Source organism: Podarcis filfolensis (assembly GCF_964270895.1).
Source record: "Podarcis filfolensis genome assembly, chromosome: 9".
Taxonomy (NCBI): Eukaryota; Metazoa; Chordata; class Lepidosauria; order Squamata; family Lacertidae; genus Podarcis; species Podarcis filfolensis.
This window is the reverse complement of record NC_139610.1, coordinates 69,764,662-69,783,733: the sequence shown is the minus strand read 5'-3', so window position 1 is coordinate 69,783,733 and position 19,072 is coordinate 69,764,662.

Below are 19,072 nucleotides of genomic sequence, written 5' to 3'. Positions count from 1 at the left end.
ATGGTGCGTGGCTTGGATAGAGTCCTAAGGGACAGTTAGAGGAGTTAGGAGGTCCAAATTTAGACACACAGCCTGAGGTTCCCCCATTCCATGAGGTTGGTCCACAGTCTAGCCACAGCACTGTTCACCAGCTGCAGCTTCCAGAGCATCTTGAAGGACAACCCCACACAGAACACATTGAAATAAACCAGTCGTGGGGTTACCAATGCATTGGCCACTGTAGTAAGGCCAAGACTGCACTCTTCCTGACACAGGCCATTCATCAGAGCAACCAGGGTGGTATTCATGCTAAAGCAAAGTCTGAAACGGGACTGAAATAGGTAACCTTTGTTTATTAGATAAATGTAGATCTTTGCCCTAAGATAGGTGTGAGTGAATAAAATGCAATTCAAACAATAAATGCATAAACATTGAGGAACAACAATGAAAACAAATGCAGCAGACTAAAAGCTGACATCAAGATTACACTTCAGTTGGTCCCTCATAAAAAAGAACGAATTAAGTGGTACATTGTCATCTGCTGCTGAAAGAAGGTCAGATATCAGTGCCAGCTATGTGTCAGGGAGGAGAACATTCTACAACTGAGGCATCACCACATAAAAGGCCCTGTCCCAGGTCACCAGTTTCATCTAGGGATAACCCAACTTAACCAAGAATACCTAGGTTGCCTGGTCACCAAAGTGCTTTTGTTTTTGAGAACTCAATAAGTAAAATATAAGAGCCATTGTTCAGCTTCTATTCACTGCTCCAAGTGTCTTTTACTGGCTACAGATTGCTTTTACCTCATCCTACTTCAATCAAGATTAATCTGGCGGCTGCATCTTTCCCTTTGAACCTGACCCCTTGAAATCAGGAGGTTCTCTAAACTTCAACTCTGCATTTAGATGAACAACGGTTGCCGTGTAATAGAACAAAGAACCCATGTCCACCTTTGCAATTGAAATGACTAACGGGAAATGACTAACACAATACTAAGAAGCAGGCACCATCCTTATGGAGCTTGCTTTGTGCAGTTCCACCTCACATTTCCAATGCCCAGGTAAATATTTTCTAAGAATCTCATTTTAAAATTGTTATAGTTCTGCAGAAAATGGACTGTAACCAAAAAGCCCTGATTATCCAAGCCATTGAGACAGTTCAATGAGGTGAGATGAACTAATGCATTTAAAGGAACTTTTAAACAGTGATGCATAGCCCAAATGACCCACTGCCCTGCATTAGTGTCCTCGCTGCTGCAAGTTTTAATTGGTTTCATCAGTAGAATTATCAGTGATAAGTTTAATCACCAATTAAAATTGCCCCTGACACTAGTTAATTGGTGGAGTTGAGACTGGAAACGCACTAGTGCATTGGCACTCTCTTCTGAATGCCAAATTGGGGGAGGGCGGGGAAGAAAGATTCTCTCCCCCCCCCCCCATATCCATTCATAGCAGATTTTTTGCTGGCACTGCACCATTTAGCCATAGAGCTATAATAGGGCATTGGATAAATTCATGGATGATTCCCTTTCAAGGGCTATTGGCCTTCTACCCCACACTGTTGAAAGCCATAGGCTTCTGAATACCAGTTGCTGGAATCACAAGCACAGAGATAGCTGTTGCACTCAGGCCCTGCCTCTGGGCTTTACATAGGCATCTGGTTGGCCACGGTGGGAGCAGGTTGCTGGGCAGGATGGGTGTTTGGCCTCATCCAGCTGGACTTTTCTTATGTTCTTATTTAGTCCCGGTTTCACTCTTTAGTTCAGGAATGAATGATCTCATTTCTTAAAATCTTAAATTCTACTCTCCACATGTCCATATTTTAGCATGCAATTTTGCCTAATCCACACATTCTCTTTAACCAATTTTGCTTAAAATGATGCACTTTAGTACATTGTTTTCATGAGCATACCGTATTTCTCGCTCTATAAGACGCACCTTTTCACTCCACAAGACGCACTTGGCTATAAGACGCACCTAGTTTTAGAGGAGGAGAACAAGAAAAAAAATATTCTCTCCCTCTCTGCTCAGCTCCTCTCCAGCAAAGCAGGAGGAAAAACGGAACGGGCTCCGTTTCTCCTCCCGCTTCACTGAAGGGGCGCTGTGCAGCTCTCCCTCTCTGAGCAGCGCACCTTCAGTGAAGCGGCAGGAGAAATGGAGCCCCACTCCTGCTGCGCTCAGGAGGCTTTGGGCAGCTATCCCTGAAGCCAGGAGAGCAAGAGGGATCGGTGCGCACCGATCCCTCTTGCTCTCCTGGCTTCAGCAAAAGCTGCACAGCCTGCATTTGCTCCATAAGACGCACACACATTTCCCCTTACTTTTTAGGAGGGGGAAAGTGCGTCTTATAGAGCAAAAAATACGGTATGTGTTTTTATGCACAGTTTACCCTAGTATATACATTTGGGGGCACACTGCTTGGCTGAAGAAATGCACCGAAAAATTCCGAAGCGTGACTGTGATTCAGTTCACATATCGTTCAGTAAAGTGCTGATTGGGTAGATTTTCCTTTAAATGTGAACTGAATGGAATTTCTCCCCCAACCTTATCTTCTCCCCTCCCACAACGCACATCCATCTTCACTGTTACTGATTCTCCTGGGTTCCTGTCTACAGAGCAGTTCTGACATTGTGTCAGTATTGAAATGATGTTTTGCTGAGATTTGAGTTGGAGCTCCCAAAGAGAGAAACTAATTTTGGGAGAGTCAGATGTCAAAAGCCCTAATGCTGCATATGCAGCTTTTATGGGGCATGGCTTTTGCATGAGCTGGGTGTTTTCCCAAACAATAGCCCGCATACACTATACCAGAAGCACTCTGCATAACAATAAACCAAGCAGTGCTTGGTCCCTAAGCATCTAACGGCATGAGGAACCGGCACCGTGTCGGATGGAAAATACAATTTCAGCTTCGACATTTGAATTCATTTATATGGTTTGCATTGCCAGGAACATACTGTGGATATAAAGATCGATATTTTATAGCAGCGCTTCTATTCCCCAAATGCATACGAATGTGCAGAGTGTGTTTTTCCTCTTCAAACAAACAAACAAAGAAGAAGAATAAAGCAAAACTTTTGTTTAAAAGAGGAGAAGCTTCTCAGCTAAATGTAAACCGCCAGAGCTCCAGGGAAGCCTAAGCCGTCTCAATCAAAATACAATGGCACTTATATATTAAAACATTGAGATTTCTGTTCTTTCACATCCGAATCCTCTGAGCTGGCTGATGGAGTTGCCCCCTTTCGCGGGAATCTTGAGTATGTGTGTGTGTTTATGTGGGGAGGTGTCATCACATGATTATCCTAGGATAAGACTGGTAGTCTATGCGTTAAATATAAATCTGTAGCATAAGGAGAGCCTTGCTGATGGATCTGGCCAGTGACTTATCTAGCCCATCATCCTGTTCCTCCAGTGGCCAAACAGATGACTCTGGGAAGCCGAGAACATCTCAGCATTCTTCCCACTTATGCTCCCAGCAACCAGTCTTCAGAGCGTATTGCCTCTGATAGTGAGTTAGAACATAGTCTACATGGCTAGTAGCCACTGATGCACAAAGCAACTTTAAAATGATAACTTTGTAAAAGCAATATCATAGCTCCGTGGCCAATAGATTCATCCTGATACGTAATTACAGTGACATGTTGAATACCTGTGGATATGCAAATCAATTAAAATGATATAACATGCCCATGAAACAGATATTTTCCAAAGGCAATATCAGCAGCCAGACACATTTCGACTAGTAAGTCTTCTTTAGTGGCAGATAAAGTGTACAGAACAATAACTTGAGTGTGAATCCAAAAGCATAATACTTTTTTCTTAAAGAAACAAAACATTATCATAAACTTTGCATACAAAAATAAGCATATTTGAGTGTGTATATGAACATACAATGACAATATTCTTACCTTCAGCCTTCTATAAGGAAGCACTGAGAGAATCAGCTAGTTTTGAAATGATGGTACTTACTTTCTGATGGAAGAAGCATTTGTAGGGTTGGGCCAAGGCTGGCTGATAGACAATGAAACAGACATTGCTTGGAGAAATATTGAGCAATATATAAATGCTTATACTGTAAATTGTTGGTATCCATCTGTCTCGGGGGACAATGGAGGAGTGTGCCTTTGGGGGGTGAAGTCAAACTGTTTAAGAGTTACAGCACACACTGTGGCTGTAGATACCGATACGGGAGAGACATGTTTTGTTGCAGCTGGGGCAGATGAAGGCATCCAGTTGTGTTGCTGCAGATGCACCATAACATTTAATTTCTCTGCGCACCTCCCACAGGAGGGGGCATGGGGGGTGAGCACAGGGGCAGTTGCCCCAGGCGCAAAATTGTTAAGGGCACAAAATTTCAACACCCAGTGCTGCCTCAGTACAGTTGTGTGCATCCGTTGTTGATTGCCATTGAAAACAACTTCTCCATGTGAACCAGAAAGTGATCTCCCCAGACAATGGAATGACTCTTCTTTTCTTATCTCTGAAGCTGCAATCTTCTGGGTGCCATGGGTGTCATTATGCAGTTGAATGAGCATGCAAACATCATCCATTTCCTGGGTGCTGGCAACTCATGCTACGCCACTGCTTGCCTTGACTGAGGATAGAAACAGATGTTTGAACGTGAATAAAACAGCTTATTGTACAAAGGTAAGGTTTACACCAGTGGTTCTTCTGAATTTTGCCTCTGGCCTTGCCCACCAATGGTACATGGCCCATGGAAGGTTGCCCAGGAAAGAATGTGGTTTTTATACTGAAAAAGTTTCTCCATCACTGCAACAGGGCATAAACAGAAACAGAAATGTTTAGTTGATCTGGATGCCACTAATGTGATTGACAAGCACCAACCCAGTCCTAAGCATTGTTGTTCTAAGTGAAGCCCCAGTGAACTCAAGCTGCATTTCATAGGAGGAGGAGTCTCGCCTAAGAGGGGTCAACTGGATTCATGATAAAAATGCAAAGGGGAAAAAATTATAATTACAATGCTATGAAAGAGAAGTGCTTTTCCATTAATAAGAAAACATGCAGCTTAGCATTTCCAATGGGAAGGTCTTTAAAAAGGATTAGATGCTTATACTCACAGGTGGATTAGCTGGCAGTGAATAGAAAATGTCATCTGTGTTTCTCATCTCTAATACCGAGTGTGCTATGCAATTCACCCTTTCCCTTAATACAGAGAGAAACATGAAAGCATCAATTTTAACAGCAGCTTTGTTAAAAAGAGGAAGGTGACGACAAACAAACATAGATTGGAAAGTAATGAGTTTTTAGGTGGCGTTGCAAAGGGAACGGTCCGAGTTCTCTGTGTATGGAAGGGGAACGGAATCCAATCATTCCTGCAAAGGAGATGAAAGAATGAATCAACCATGTGGCATTCAAGGTAAATATAGTGGCAATACCAACACTCCTATTTCCAATCTTAGGCACATAGGAAGTCACCTTATACTAAGCCAGACCATTGGTCCCTCTATTGTCTACACTGACTGCCAGCAGCTCTCCAGAGTTCCTGATGGGGGACATTGCGAGTTTAACACAAATGAAAGGAAAGTATATAAGTGAACAACAACAGCAGCAACAACAACAAATAGCCAAAGGCATGGCATAAAACAATCAAGAATATTTTGCAAAGGACTCAGGAGATGCTACTGTGGTTTAAAGCATTATGTTTATTAAATATAATATCTTGGAGGATCTGTAATGAATGAAAAGCATTACTGACTGCAAAAAAAAATAAAAAAAAATCTAGCCTGGCCAGGGAAGTTCCAAAATATAGGAAGAATCACTATTCTCAGAAGTTCTGTCTAAGCTTCAAGAATTTTCGGAGTGGGGGTCCCTACAGACTAGAAGCAAGGCAATGTTGTTCCCAGCTTCAAAAAACAAGTGAAAAAAGAAGACCCAGGTGATGACCTACTTGTCAGCTTGATGTCAATACCAGGAAAAGTCCTAGAACAGTTAATTAAACTATCTGTGAGCCCTTAGAAAAGGATGCTGTAATTACTAGGACCCAGCATGGGTTTCTGAAAAAGTCACGCCAGACAATTCTGATTTCTTTTGTGGATAGAGTTGCAAGCTTGGTGTATCAGGGGAAGGTTGTGGACATAGTGTATCTTGATTTCAGTAAGGCTTTTAACAAAGTCTCCCATGATATCTTTGTGGATTGTTAGGTGGTTTTGTGGCTGGGTGACTGACCAAACCCAAAGAGTGGTCACTAATGGTTCTCATCATCCTGGGAAAAAATGACAAATGGTGCGTGGTAGGGTTCTGCCATTGACCCATTGTTGTTCAAGACATTTATATGAGCAGGGGCTACCTAGTGGGTCTGGGCAAGGGGAAGTTTATTGTGGAGTGTAGGATAAGCTGTAAGTTTAGTGTTCTGATCAAGGGAAGTGAATGTCCTGCTCTATTCTGCCTAGATCAGAACCCACCTGGAATCCTCTGTCTGGGCACCTCAGTTTAAGAAAGAAAATGACAAGCTGGAACATGTTCAGAGAAGTGCAACCAATATGATAAAGAGTTTAAAAACCAAGCCTTGTAAGAAATGGTTGAGGGAGTTGGGTATGTTTCGCCTGGGAAAGAGGAGACTGGGAGGAGATATGATAGCCATCTTCAAATATTTTAAGGCTTTCACAAGATGAAATAAGCTTGTTTCCTCCTGCTCCAGAGGATAGGACCTGAACCAATGGATTCAAGTTACAAGATAGGAGATTCCAACTAAACATCAGCAAGAACTTTTTGACAGTAAGAGCTGTTTGACTGTGGAACAGCCTCCCTTGGGAGGTTGTGGAATCTCCTCCATTGCAGGTTTTTAAGCAGAAGTTGGATGGCTATCTGTCATGGATGATGAAACTGAGATTCCTGCATTGCAGGGGGTTGGACTAGATGACCCCGTGGGTCCCTTCAAACTGTACAATTCTATGATTCAAGTCTGTCCCCACTTCTGAGCACTCCTTCTTGCTTCAAGAACCTTAGGTTTGTGAACTTGACAAGTGCACTGAGCCCTTCCCAGTTCAGCGAACCACCTCAGTGTGCATGTCAAGACTAAAGGGCGCCCCCAATGACCCCAGGCACCCTAATGATCTCAGTTATTTGCCCTTCACCAAATACCACCTCAGTTATTTACCCCACCTTGTTTTACTTTGTCTGTCCTGGCCTGGGCATTGGTGTGTGGCCTAGACAGAATCCCAAAGAATGGGAAAAGGAACTGAGGCGGGGGGGGGAGCATATTTGGGCTGTTGGCTTCTCTGCCCCCTGGCTTACCACATTTACTATGCTGTTTAGACTTTGTATCAATTGTGTAGCTGTGTACACATTTAATAAATATCAATATCAATAACAATAACAGAATAGATAATGTCCCCCAGGCCTCGGAACTTTGGGAAATTGGTGAAAGAAACCAGCCATAAATGAAATAATATGTTCAATATGCGGGGGTGGGAAATGAACTCTGCAAAAGTTTATTAGAGCTCCATTTAAAAGCAGAAGAGATTCCTAATGTGTTTTATTTTAATGTGGAAATGGAGGGAGGGCTTGCTTTGACTCCGCATAATAAGAAGCACTTTAAAGACTTGTGAAAGCAATTTGTAAATGGAGAATGATGCATGAAACTAAAATTCCCAGTGTACAAGAAGTAGACAATGCTAGATTATGATAATTGTCGCTGTGTAGGGCCAAACCCTGGAATATTCTGTTCACCCAGACAGCATCCCTGAAATGTAAGACATTTTGGGTAGCGGTGCAAAGGGTGCGTTGTTCATACCACTTAAAATTCTTTAGCAATCACAAGCCTTGTAGACTAATGTTTACCTCTGCTTGGAGACAATTCAAAGGGGTTTTGTTTTGTCACAGAGTGCAAGGATGTGTTCTGCATTTTTCAAAAGACTAATTCATTCTCTCTGGTAGAGGCTTGGAAGTAGCTTCATCTGGCTTGCACCATGTGTGAATCCAGCAATGGAAGAATCAGAAAATCCATATGGAAGGGGCAGGGAATCTCAGGCTGGGGAGATGAAAGTGGCCCATTAGGCCTCTCCAATTGACCCTCAAGACTCTCTCTAGGTCACACCTCTTATTCCCAGATCACACCCTTATCAAATGCTTTTTCTTGTTTGGAAGGTGTCCTTCTAATGTGATAAAGAAATGAGAATGGAGTGTGTTTGTAGAAACTAGGACTATGCATGAACACAAAAACTGAACTAGTCACTGGAGTGGACTGATCCGATGAGCTGATGAGCAGAGGATTTCCTGTGGGGAACACACTGGCAAATCAGACCCCTGCAGCCTTCCCAACTGATGCCCCACCCACTAACAGCCCCAGATAACTCTGAGTGACTCAACCTAACCTGGGGTGGTTGGTGGTATCTTGACCTGAGTCAGCCCAAGCTAAGTTTCCCCTCACCCAAATAACTGCCCCAGTTCTGTTTGCGTTGTTGGTGGGGAGCGAATCCCAGGAAAATGGCTTCTGCCATGGACCCATCATAAACTACCCAATTGCAAGTTCCAATTTTTGTGAGGGGAATGTTGTGTATACTAAGAAATCCACAACACCAGAGACGGATACTTGAAGCTTCTTCTTTATTGCAGAAATTCAAAACTGAAATGAAAGCTCAACTTTGCCCTACTACAAAGACACCAACCACATCCTTTCTATCATATTACTCCCAGATCCTTTATATGTCTTTAACTACAAATGCCAATGTGGGGCACCTACCACAATGCCACAGCTAGTTAATGTTCTTGCTATGTGTCTTTTTATATATGGAGAAATATACTCTGTGCAGGCCATTTTAGCAGGCCATAAGAAGACTCCTCCTAGATCAGGCCAAGCACACACTATAGTCCAGCATCTTGTTCTCACAGTGGCAACCAGATACCCCGAAGGGAAATCTGCAAGCAGGACGTGAGTTCAGTGGTGTTCTCCCCACTTGAGATTCCCAGCAAATGAAATTCAGAGAAACACTGAACTTTGACATTAGAGGTGGAACATAACCAATCATGGGTGGTAGTCATGGTTAGCTCCAACATGGAGGGGAAACTTGCATGATTAACCTCTAAATGCTTTACTACAGCCAATTTGATGGATAAGAAATATAATTATTATGGTTTACCACTAACAAAATTTTAAAATCCATTAAATGCATTGTGTCTGTTTGATTAAAAAGCCAAAGTACAAAATCAATCAAAACTGAATGCAAGGATAATAACAAAGTCTTTTAATAATAATGAACACAGCTGTATATTATATTCAATCTGAATATTCCGATAATTAATAAATCCAGTTTTCAAGAACAAACATGTTCAAATAACTAAAGTTCCAGATGGCCGAGCTGTAAATACAAACTTTTAAATAGAGCTTGCAGAAGTCCAACAACCACCCCCATAAATATGTTGGGATGAACACCTGAGAATATCAACCCCCGCCCCAGTTTTGCTACTGAATACCTTTAGCACAGAGAAAAAACATTGTGGGCATACTGCCTTATTTCATGAAACAAATATTCTATTTATCCTGTGACACCAAGCAGGCTGGAGGGGTAATGGCAAGATCTGTCAGGAGAAGAGGAAGATCCCGAGATGCAGGGCCAGCCCAAGACATTTTGGCGCCTGAGGCAAACCACAAAATGATGCTCTCTCTGTACCAGGGAGGAAGGAGCGAGTGAAGATCTACATCAGGAACAAGAGGGGAATAAAGATCTACATCAGGAACAAGGGTGGCAACAACAGCAGCAGCAGGCAATGAATTCCTTGGAGGTCAGATCTGCTAACCCTGTGATTGCCAGAGGCAGTCTCCTCACCTTGCCTTATGGTTGGACTGGTCCTGCTGAAACAGGTGGGTAAAGACCTGGCCAGCTGGCACTCCATGGGTGGGCTGAATTGGTGATGTGGTAGTTGCTGGCGAATGCATGCAGCCAGAGAGTGAAGTAGAGGCTGGCTGCACATCCCTAGCATGTCCCAAACTGGAGAGGATGGAACATTTAGAGGGAACAATGAAGGAAGCAAGAGGGCAGAAGAGACAGAGCAGGGACAAGAGGTACAGATGAGAAAGGAGGGGAAGACAAAGGAAAAGGGTGCCGAGGAAAGAAGCTGGGAAAGCTTACCCCAAGGGCTAAGAGGCATGGAGCCAGCAGGAATATAGGGGAAGGTAGTAATATAGGGGAATGCAGGGGGACTGTGTAAGTGGCGCATCCATAGCTGAGAAAATAAACAACCAACAGATGGTTGTCTTATGATGACAAGAGCACCTAACCTAGTGAAAGCAAGTGGTCTCTGAAATGAAGAGGTGTCCTGAGGCTCTGAAGATCCCTGAGATCAGCAGGGGAGAAAAGATCCTTGGCATCTGCCTTCAGCAGAGTGATTAGGTATAACTGGTTGACACATCTTGCTTTTTATTAGCTGAATCCAACTGGGTTAGCTTATGGGTGGGGCTATAAGACTCTCATTCATTCAGATAAAGGACACTAGTTACATTTGGTTAAGAAAAGGTTTGCCCAGGGTAGAAAGAGAAATGGCCAGACACAACATTGTGCAAAAGTCATTGACCTTCAGTAGAGGTGGCCGGCCTTTCTTCAATGCACAGTTGTATTTTTGTTATTCCATTTTAGCTATGAGTTTATTGAGAACTCCCCAAGAGATCTCTTTTCTCTATTTCCATCAGAGCCTTTTCTAATTCTGAGCAAATGTTATTTTTGTTAATGCCACTTGTAAATAATACAATCAAGAGCTTTTGATTGGGGATGGGGGAAGATCTTTAAGATAAGCCTCTTATTCTAGATGAAAATGAACTGTACCAAAGAACTCACTTGGCTTGGCTTTTGATCATACAGAAGCTCTAATCGCAAACAAGAAAAATAAAATAAAATGATTCCCCCTAGTGAGATCAAGAGAGACATGAATATTAAAATACGACCGGAAAGTTTTGAATGTGTCCCAGAACAGGATTGTTTATGTTGCCTCTGACTATGCCAGTCAAATAAATCAAGCTACAAAATGCGCCATAATTACTCTTTAACTGGCAACGGCAGTGTTGACAACTCCAATGATAAATGACCGTTTGGACAGGAAATACTTTATGGTTTCTAAGTGTGTGTGTGTGTGTGTGTGTGTGTGTGTGTGTGTGTGTGTGTGACTACAGTCAGCTTCCTATGGGAAAAATTAAAACAGCATCCAGACATCCAACTCTATAAATATCCTATTCTGATAGATCACTCACTGGGTTTCTTCATTTGATTTCAAAGCTCTTAGCTTGGATTTGCAGATGGCAACCCTGCCCATCAAATGAGTAGAAGAACCTGGATTCCACTGAATTAGACCAGTGGCCCATCTAGCCATAACCAGCAGCAATAGATCTCCAGCTTTTCATTCATTAATCTTTCTCTTTCTTGCTCCATTAATCTCCTTTATTTATTTATTCATTTCCATTTATGAATCACTTTCTGTTAGGTATGGGGGAAGAAACCTACCTATTTTTAACTTTCCCCAAAAGAGGCACAGACCTAATCACAGCCACTCTCTAGCCAAACCGTGGGTACCAAAATGTATATGCTAGGGGGAAGTATGAATACAAATGCATACACAAGTGCATGGGGAAAAAAATCTATTTAGCATGCATTTGTATATTCGGCAAAATTGCATACAAGGATGTTAGGCAAGAAATCCACACTAAAATACTGGTGAATATTCACAAGGACTTCAATAATAAGAATCATAAACTGATATGGAAATATGGAAAGCTGAATTTGAGTTTGGGGAAAAAAAGAGATTATGGAAGAAACCAAAACTGGCAGATTCACTCATCCTATAAAACATCCTATAAAACTTATTGAAGTGATTTTAAAAGATCAAAAGTGAACATGATTTCATATATAAAAACAATTTGTGATCCAGCACAGATGCAAACTGGGATATTTGGAAACATATTTATTTAAATATACAGATTTATGTTCCATTCTTAAGGAAATCAGCCCTGAGTGCTCACTGGAAGGACAGATCCTGAAGCTGACGCTCCAGTACTTTGGCCACCTCATGAGAAGAGAAGACTCCCTGGAAAAGACCCTGATGTTGGGAAAATTGAGGGCACAAGGAGAAGGGGATGACAGAGGACAAGATGGTTGGACAGTGTTCTCGAAGCTACCAGCATGAGTTTGACCAACTGCGGGAGACAGTGGAAGACAGGAGTGTCTGGCGTGCTCTGGTCCATGGGGTCATGAAGAGTCGGACACGAGCAAACAACAACAACAACAACAGATTTATGTCACTTGCCTTTGCCAATATAACACATAGCTTTTTACAAAAAATAGAAATAAAAAAACTCATCAAAACCGTTTTTTAAAGTGTTACAAATATAGGGACATATATATTCTTCCTATATGCCTTATGCTGAGTCTGAGCACTTGATCCAACCAATGGTGCTGAAAGCTGCACAGAGATCAAGAAGCAGGAGTAAGGTTGCACTTCCCTTTCCCTGTTCTCTGTAAAGGATTCATAAACCACAGTGGGCTCTTGTTATTTGATGCACTTGCTGCACAGAGATGGCTGAATCTATATTTCCCCAGGATGCAGATCTATCTAGGCAACCCATTGACTTTCCCATGCCTGAGATGACTATATATTATTTTAGGTCAGGCCTGAGCCTTGGCCTGGGTGACAACAAGATTCTCTGGCCTTGTCTGTTTGCATGTCAGATAATTCTCTCTGTCTACCTGCCAACCCCTCCCTGTCTGGTCTTTGTGGAAGTTCTGCCCCTGCAGTAGTTTCTGAACTTTGCTCCAATTTTTTTCAGACAAAAAATCACAGAGAAAGAGGCTTGCAAGGTTTTTTATATGAAGAATCTCTGCAGTACATTTGGAAAGACTTCTTGCAAATTAGGTAATATGGAAGTGTAGAGTTTCTTAGTTAATTGACTGATTCATAGCTGAAAACTCAGATGGTTAATTCAGAACTCTTTAATAGGTTAACTTGACAGCCTTAATAATCAAAGTGCATTCTGGCTCAGCTTTCCCACTTAAATCCATTTCCGTTTCCTTAAGTGAGCTCATCCACATTTTCATTTCACAACTGGTAGATTTCCAACAGCAATCGGAACAGTACAAGGGTTTACTTCTCTGATCGTGGTCACCCGTCTGTTGCCTTTTATAGCAGCGCATTGCTGGAGGATATTAATTTCTCCTGAAAAGTATAGTACAAGCTGTAATAACAAGGAAGATAAGATTTGATTTAGCGCTCTCCTTTCCATGGACAGTACGTGCTGTTCAGAAGAAACGTCCTTGCGTCCTGATAGATGCCTTGCCATTTGGAGTGCTGTCTCAGAACATAAGATGGTCCCAGCTTCAATGAAGCTGATGGTCCCTAATAGATCAGAAACTAAAGGACCATCTCCTCCTATGTACATCTTGTTCTCACAGTAGCCAGCCAAATGGCAACAGGAAGCCTGCAAGCAAGATATCAGTGCAAGAATGCTCTCCCCACTTGGGATTCCCAACCATTGATATCCAGAGTGGATGCAGAACATAGTAATCATGACCAACAGCCATTGTTAGCCTTCTCTTCCATGAATTTGTCTAATCCTCTTTTAAATCCATCCAAGTTGGTGGTCGTCACTGCATGGAGTGTGAGCAAATCCCATACTTTAACAAGGTATTGTGTGAATAAGTACTTTGTTTTGTCATACCTATGATTGAGTGCCAGCAGAACTGAAATGGTATGGAATTAGACTGTTGGGGAACTAAATTTTATGAATTTGAATTTACCTGCTGAAATGTGAATGTTTTGTGAAACAGAATGGCACAAAAATGCTTCTTTTTTTGTGCTGCGCTGAAACTCGATCCCCAGTTCTGCGGGGCTCTTCACTCCCTTCCAGTTTGAGGAGCTACTGTCTGCAGCATTCAAAAGGGCTCTGACAATTTCTGGGACAGTTTTCGGGGGTATGATTGGGGGAGGAGCCACGCTTACATTTTGGATGCGGTGGGTGAGGGATTTTTATTATTAATACAGTGGAAAAGTGTGAAACAGGCACTGCAAATCCAGCTCAGCAGCAAAATGGCCTTTAAAGCTCTTACGGTTCTGCAAAAGCCTTGCAATAAATGGGGAATGTTTTGTCCTGAATTACTTTCCCACTATATAGCTATACATCTTAAATTAATTGCATAAAGAAGGAATGCAGAGGCTAGCGCCCCAGCCCAGACTTTAATGCAGAGTTACACTCAAAAACCACCTGAACAATTTTTCATGGGAATTTGCTGCAATGTACAATAATATCCAACATTTTATAAAGCCAAATGTGAACATTGCAGTTACACAGTGAGTATGGGGAAAGTGCAAGGAAATATTTTCACCTAAGGAAAGGATGGGGAGTCTATGGCCCTGCAGATGTTCCTGGACTCCAATTCCCATCAGCCCCAGCCAACATGGTCAAGAGTCAGAGTTGATGGGAGCTGCAGTTCCATAGAATCTGGAAGGCCATGGCTACCACATCCCTAACCTAAGATCTCACAACATCCATCTTTCTTTCTTTCTTTCTTTGATCTGGAAAAAGTAGACTTGTAGTTAAATTTAAATTTAATAGGAATTTAATATGTATTTATTTTTAAATGTTAAAATACTCAAATGTTGGAAGTGTGGGGAACCAGAAGCAGACTGTTTTCATGCTTCTTTGGCTTGTGATACAGTTAAAGTTATTGGGAGAATTACATGAAAATGGGGAAGATGCAATCTTCTGAGCTTTCCGCATCACTTTTCTTCATCTGTTCCAGGTTGCCCATGCCAACACATGCCTAGACGCTTGCAGGAAGTGTGGTATACGAACTTCACATTGTTGAGAAGGCTCTCAATGTGTAGCAGATCTTCACTGAGGACTCTGATTCTCTAGGCTCTGCCCACCATCGAGTTGGTCAGCTGCATCATGTGGTTGAACTGCTTCTTCATGTTGGCATCACTGAAGGGAGTGGGGCTGCGTCAGGTTCTGCTTCTTCTTCTCCTACTGGTGGCAGTGACACCTTTTGACTGACCATCCCAGCTTCACATCTCACACTTCTGAGCTTGCAGATTGTATGGAGACATAAACACCTATGTGGTATCAGTACATCCAGATTGACATTATTCATAAAGGTGAATAACCAAGGAAACATTTTTAAACAGCAACAGCAATGTAATGTGATTAATAATTGTTCAAAGTGTGGGAAGAATGATATTGAAAATATAGACAATATGAATGCCTGCTCCATAACACTAATTCCATTGTGTGCTCTTTTAGATTATTTGAAAACTGAAGTAGGACCAGAATGTATTTTTGCTGGAAACTTAATAGTAGCAGCAGAAATGTTAATTGCTGCCAAATAAGATATACCATGAATACCTATTGAAAAAGAACGGTGTTATTAAAATGTGGTATTTCAGTATGATTACCAGACTTACAGAATTTGTATGGTTAGGAGATGGTGAAACAGATAAGAGAATGATCTGAAACTTTTTGGACTCCCTGTACTGGTTATATACTGCAGAGGTTTAGTTTAATTGTTTCAAACTTTCATGCTACTGAAATAATATAAGAACCTAAGGAGAATCTAAATTATTCTCTGAACTTCTGAGAGTAACAGCCTCATACATTGTTATGCAAAATTGAGGAATTCTTGAGGTACACAAGTTTTCTTTTGTCTCATCTCTCATCATTAAGTCATCATATATTGATATCATGTTTTTCAGTGTGGTGTAGTGGTTAAGATCAGTGGACTTGTAATCTGGTGAACCAGGTTCGATTCCCCACTCCTCCACATGCAGCTGCTGGATGACCTTGGGCCAGTCACACTTCTCTGAAGCCTCTCACCCTCACCCACCTCACAGAGTGTTTGTTGTGGGAGAGTAGGGGAAAGGAGATTGTTAGCCGCTTTGAGACTCCTTAGGGTAGTGATAAAGCGGGATATCAAATCCAAACTCTTCTTATTATTATTTCTCATGCAAATGAAGAAACAAAATATACACTATTTTCCATGTAGAACATAAGAAGAACCTGCTGAATTAGCGCAAAGGCCCATCTAGTCCAACATCCTGTTCTCACTGCAGCCAGCCAACCATCCAGATGCTTGTGGGAAGTCCAAAAGCAGGACATGAGCAGAACAGCACCCTGCCCACCTGTGATTCCCAGCAACTGATATTTTGAGTCTTACTGTCACTGACAGTGTTGGTGGAACATAGTCATCATGGCTTGTAGCCATGGATAGCCTTGTCCTCCATGTATTTGTCCAATCCTCTTTTGATGCCATCCAAGTTGGTTGCCACCACTGCCTTCTGTGGGAGCGAGTACCATAGTTTAACTATGCATTGTGGGAAGAGCTACTGTCTGTATCCCGCCCTGAATCTTCCAAACTTCATCTTCATTGGATGTCCATGAGTTATGCTATTATGAGAGAGGTAAAGACTTGTCTATTCTCTCTCTCCATGCCATGCACAATGTTTTTAAGCTTCTAGCATCTCACCTCTTACTCGCCTTTCCTCTAAACTAAGATGTACCAATTCCACAGCCTTTCCTCACAGGGGAGTTGCTCCATCTCCTTTATTGTTTTGGTTGACCTATTCCAGATCTTTTCCAGCTCTACAGACTGCTGTATTCTTTCCGAGGTGAGGCGAACACATCCGTACACAGAATTCTGAATGTGGTTGAACCACAGAGCTGTTTAATGGCCTTATGATATTGGCATTTTCATTTTCCCTTCATTTCCTAATGATCCTTAGCATTGGAATTTGCCTTCTTCACAGCTGCTGCACGCTGAGTTTACAGACAGAGGCCATTACAGTCCAACCCTCACCCACCCGGTGTGTGGTATTCTGTAATGCAAAAATATTATGCATTCATCTGAGTGCTTCAAATGAGAATCTTACTGAAATAATTATTGCTAATGTTGCTTATTTATATTAATTTTTTTTAACTGAATACATTATTATTGTTTAAAAAAGTAGTATTTTTACAAACTTGGCAAGGAGAAGCAGAAGAGAAGGGAGGCTGAGCAAGAGGATTGGAATTGTTTTTGGGTTAAATGGTTTTGTCCCACAGGGGGATGCCTTCCTGATGATCTGTGTCATTCACACAGAGGCAGTGATTTTCGCTTTGTTTCCTGCCCCCTGGAGGCAGTGAGCTACTTGGTGATGGGCAATCAATAACAGCAGCAGTGCTGTAAATAGTGGAAGTATAGGAATATAATGGCATGCGTTATGTAAGATGTGATCACACCACCATCAGAAGAATCGAAAACAATAAGATTTTTTTCTTCTTCAAATTGCCATATCAGGCAGAGATCATTCAAATGTAACAAAATGTGAACCACTGTAGATTGGGTTTGAGTAACGAAAACGCAATCGAAAGACGAACAGGTATGGAAGAGTGAACCCCATCCCTAGTGCTGAGTAAGACATTGGTTTAATTTGCCAAGTTTGTTAAGGAGGAGTGTGCTTTCTCCTCCTCTTTTCTCTTCCTCTTTCTGGTTGTAAGTTGTTTTAAACTCTCTTAAATATGGTGTTGTAATGCTATAAGATGACTTGGGAGCTTAGGTGGGGAAGAGTGGGATAATGACAGCAACAATAATTATTAAAATGTTAAATGTTGTGGAATTATCATTATGTAATGTTTAAAATGTTAAATACAGTGGTACCTCGGGTTACATACGCTTCAGGTTACAGATGCTTCAGGTTACAGACTCCGCTAACACAGAAGTAGTACCTCGGGTTAAGAATTTTGCTTCAGGATGAGAACAGAAATCGTGCTCCGGCAGCGCGGCAGCAGCGGGAGGCCCCATTAGCTAAAGTGGTGCTTCAGGTTAAGAACGGACCTCCGGAACGAATTAAGTACTTAACCCGAGGTACCACTGTAAATACTTTTAAAAAGGGCGTTCTTTTTTAATACCATTTTTATACCAATGCCATTCTTGATTCCTTCAAGTCCACCTGCCTGCCTTCTTACTTACAAGTCCTAGGGGTGGTCCTGGCTGTTAGCTTCCTCCTCCTTAGTTTCACGGATGCTCTTGTGGAATTCAGCAAGGGTAAGTTCTTGGTGAGTAGATTTAGCTAGCTCCACCTGTCACTGGCTTCACCAACTGTTGGCCTTCTGCCCTCCTGGTTCCAATGGTCACCAGCCACCATTGCCTCAGACCCAGGTTTGCTACCTCAGTGCCACTAGGCTAAAGAACACCAGCTAACTTGACAGATTATATAGCATCCCCCCAGCCCACATAGAACCTCTTAATCATGATTAGCCAACTCAGTGTCCTCCAGATGTGAATGGACCCAAACAGCTCCCACCAGGCCCACCCAGCATGACCAATGTTCTTTTTTCAATAAATATTTTCATTAATTTTACATTTTTAACATTATTATAACCTCATATTTCCTTTTACAAATGTTTAGCTCTATTGAGCCACTCGACGTCCCTGACCATGCACGGCCAATGTTCAAGGATGATGGGCATTGTACACTAGTGGCCAAAACTGTGGAAACATTTTGGAAAAAGTGTATTTCCGAGGTTTGATGGCTCATAGCACCACTTTTCTTTGGGGAAATGCCATAAAATTATACATCAATTTAAAGATAATTTAAAGATGAATGTAATGCAACAAAGTTTGTTCAATTATCTGTATTCTACCAAAAATTATAGCCAAATAACCAGAAAAATTAGTATTTAGAGAGCCAATCAGGTGTCATCTTCTTTGGCAACAATGGCTCATAAGGCCACTTTTCCATTAAAGTCCAAGAGTATTTGGAATGCACCACATTGACTGCCCCTGATTTTGATGATTTTGTGCTGCCTATTTGCTGGAATGATTCAGTACAGTCAGCCTAAAGTTAAAATGCCAAATCTTGGTGAATCAATTTAGAATGCTGAGATTTTGTTGACAGCAGCACATCAGATTGCTCAAAATGTTACAGACAGGATAAGGAGAGCAAATGTATCAGGTAATTAGCCATTAAGGCAACAGAAGGGAGGCTGAGCTCTAAAACTCCTACTCTGAAGGTTAATGAATTTTTTAAAGTTTACAGCTAAAGAAAACCCCAGATGGTGGAGAACGAGCTCAGGTGTAAGAAAAAAAATGCCCACTTTGCAGTGTATAACAAGCCATCTCAGTTAAAAT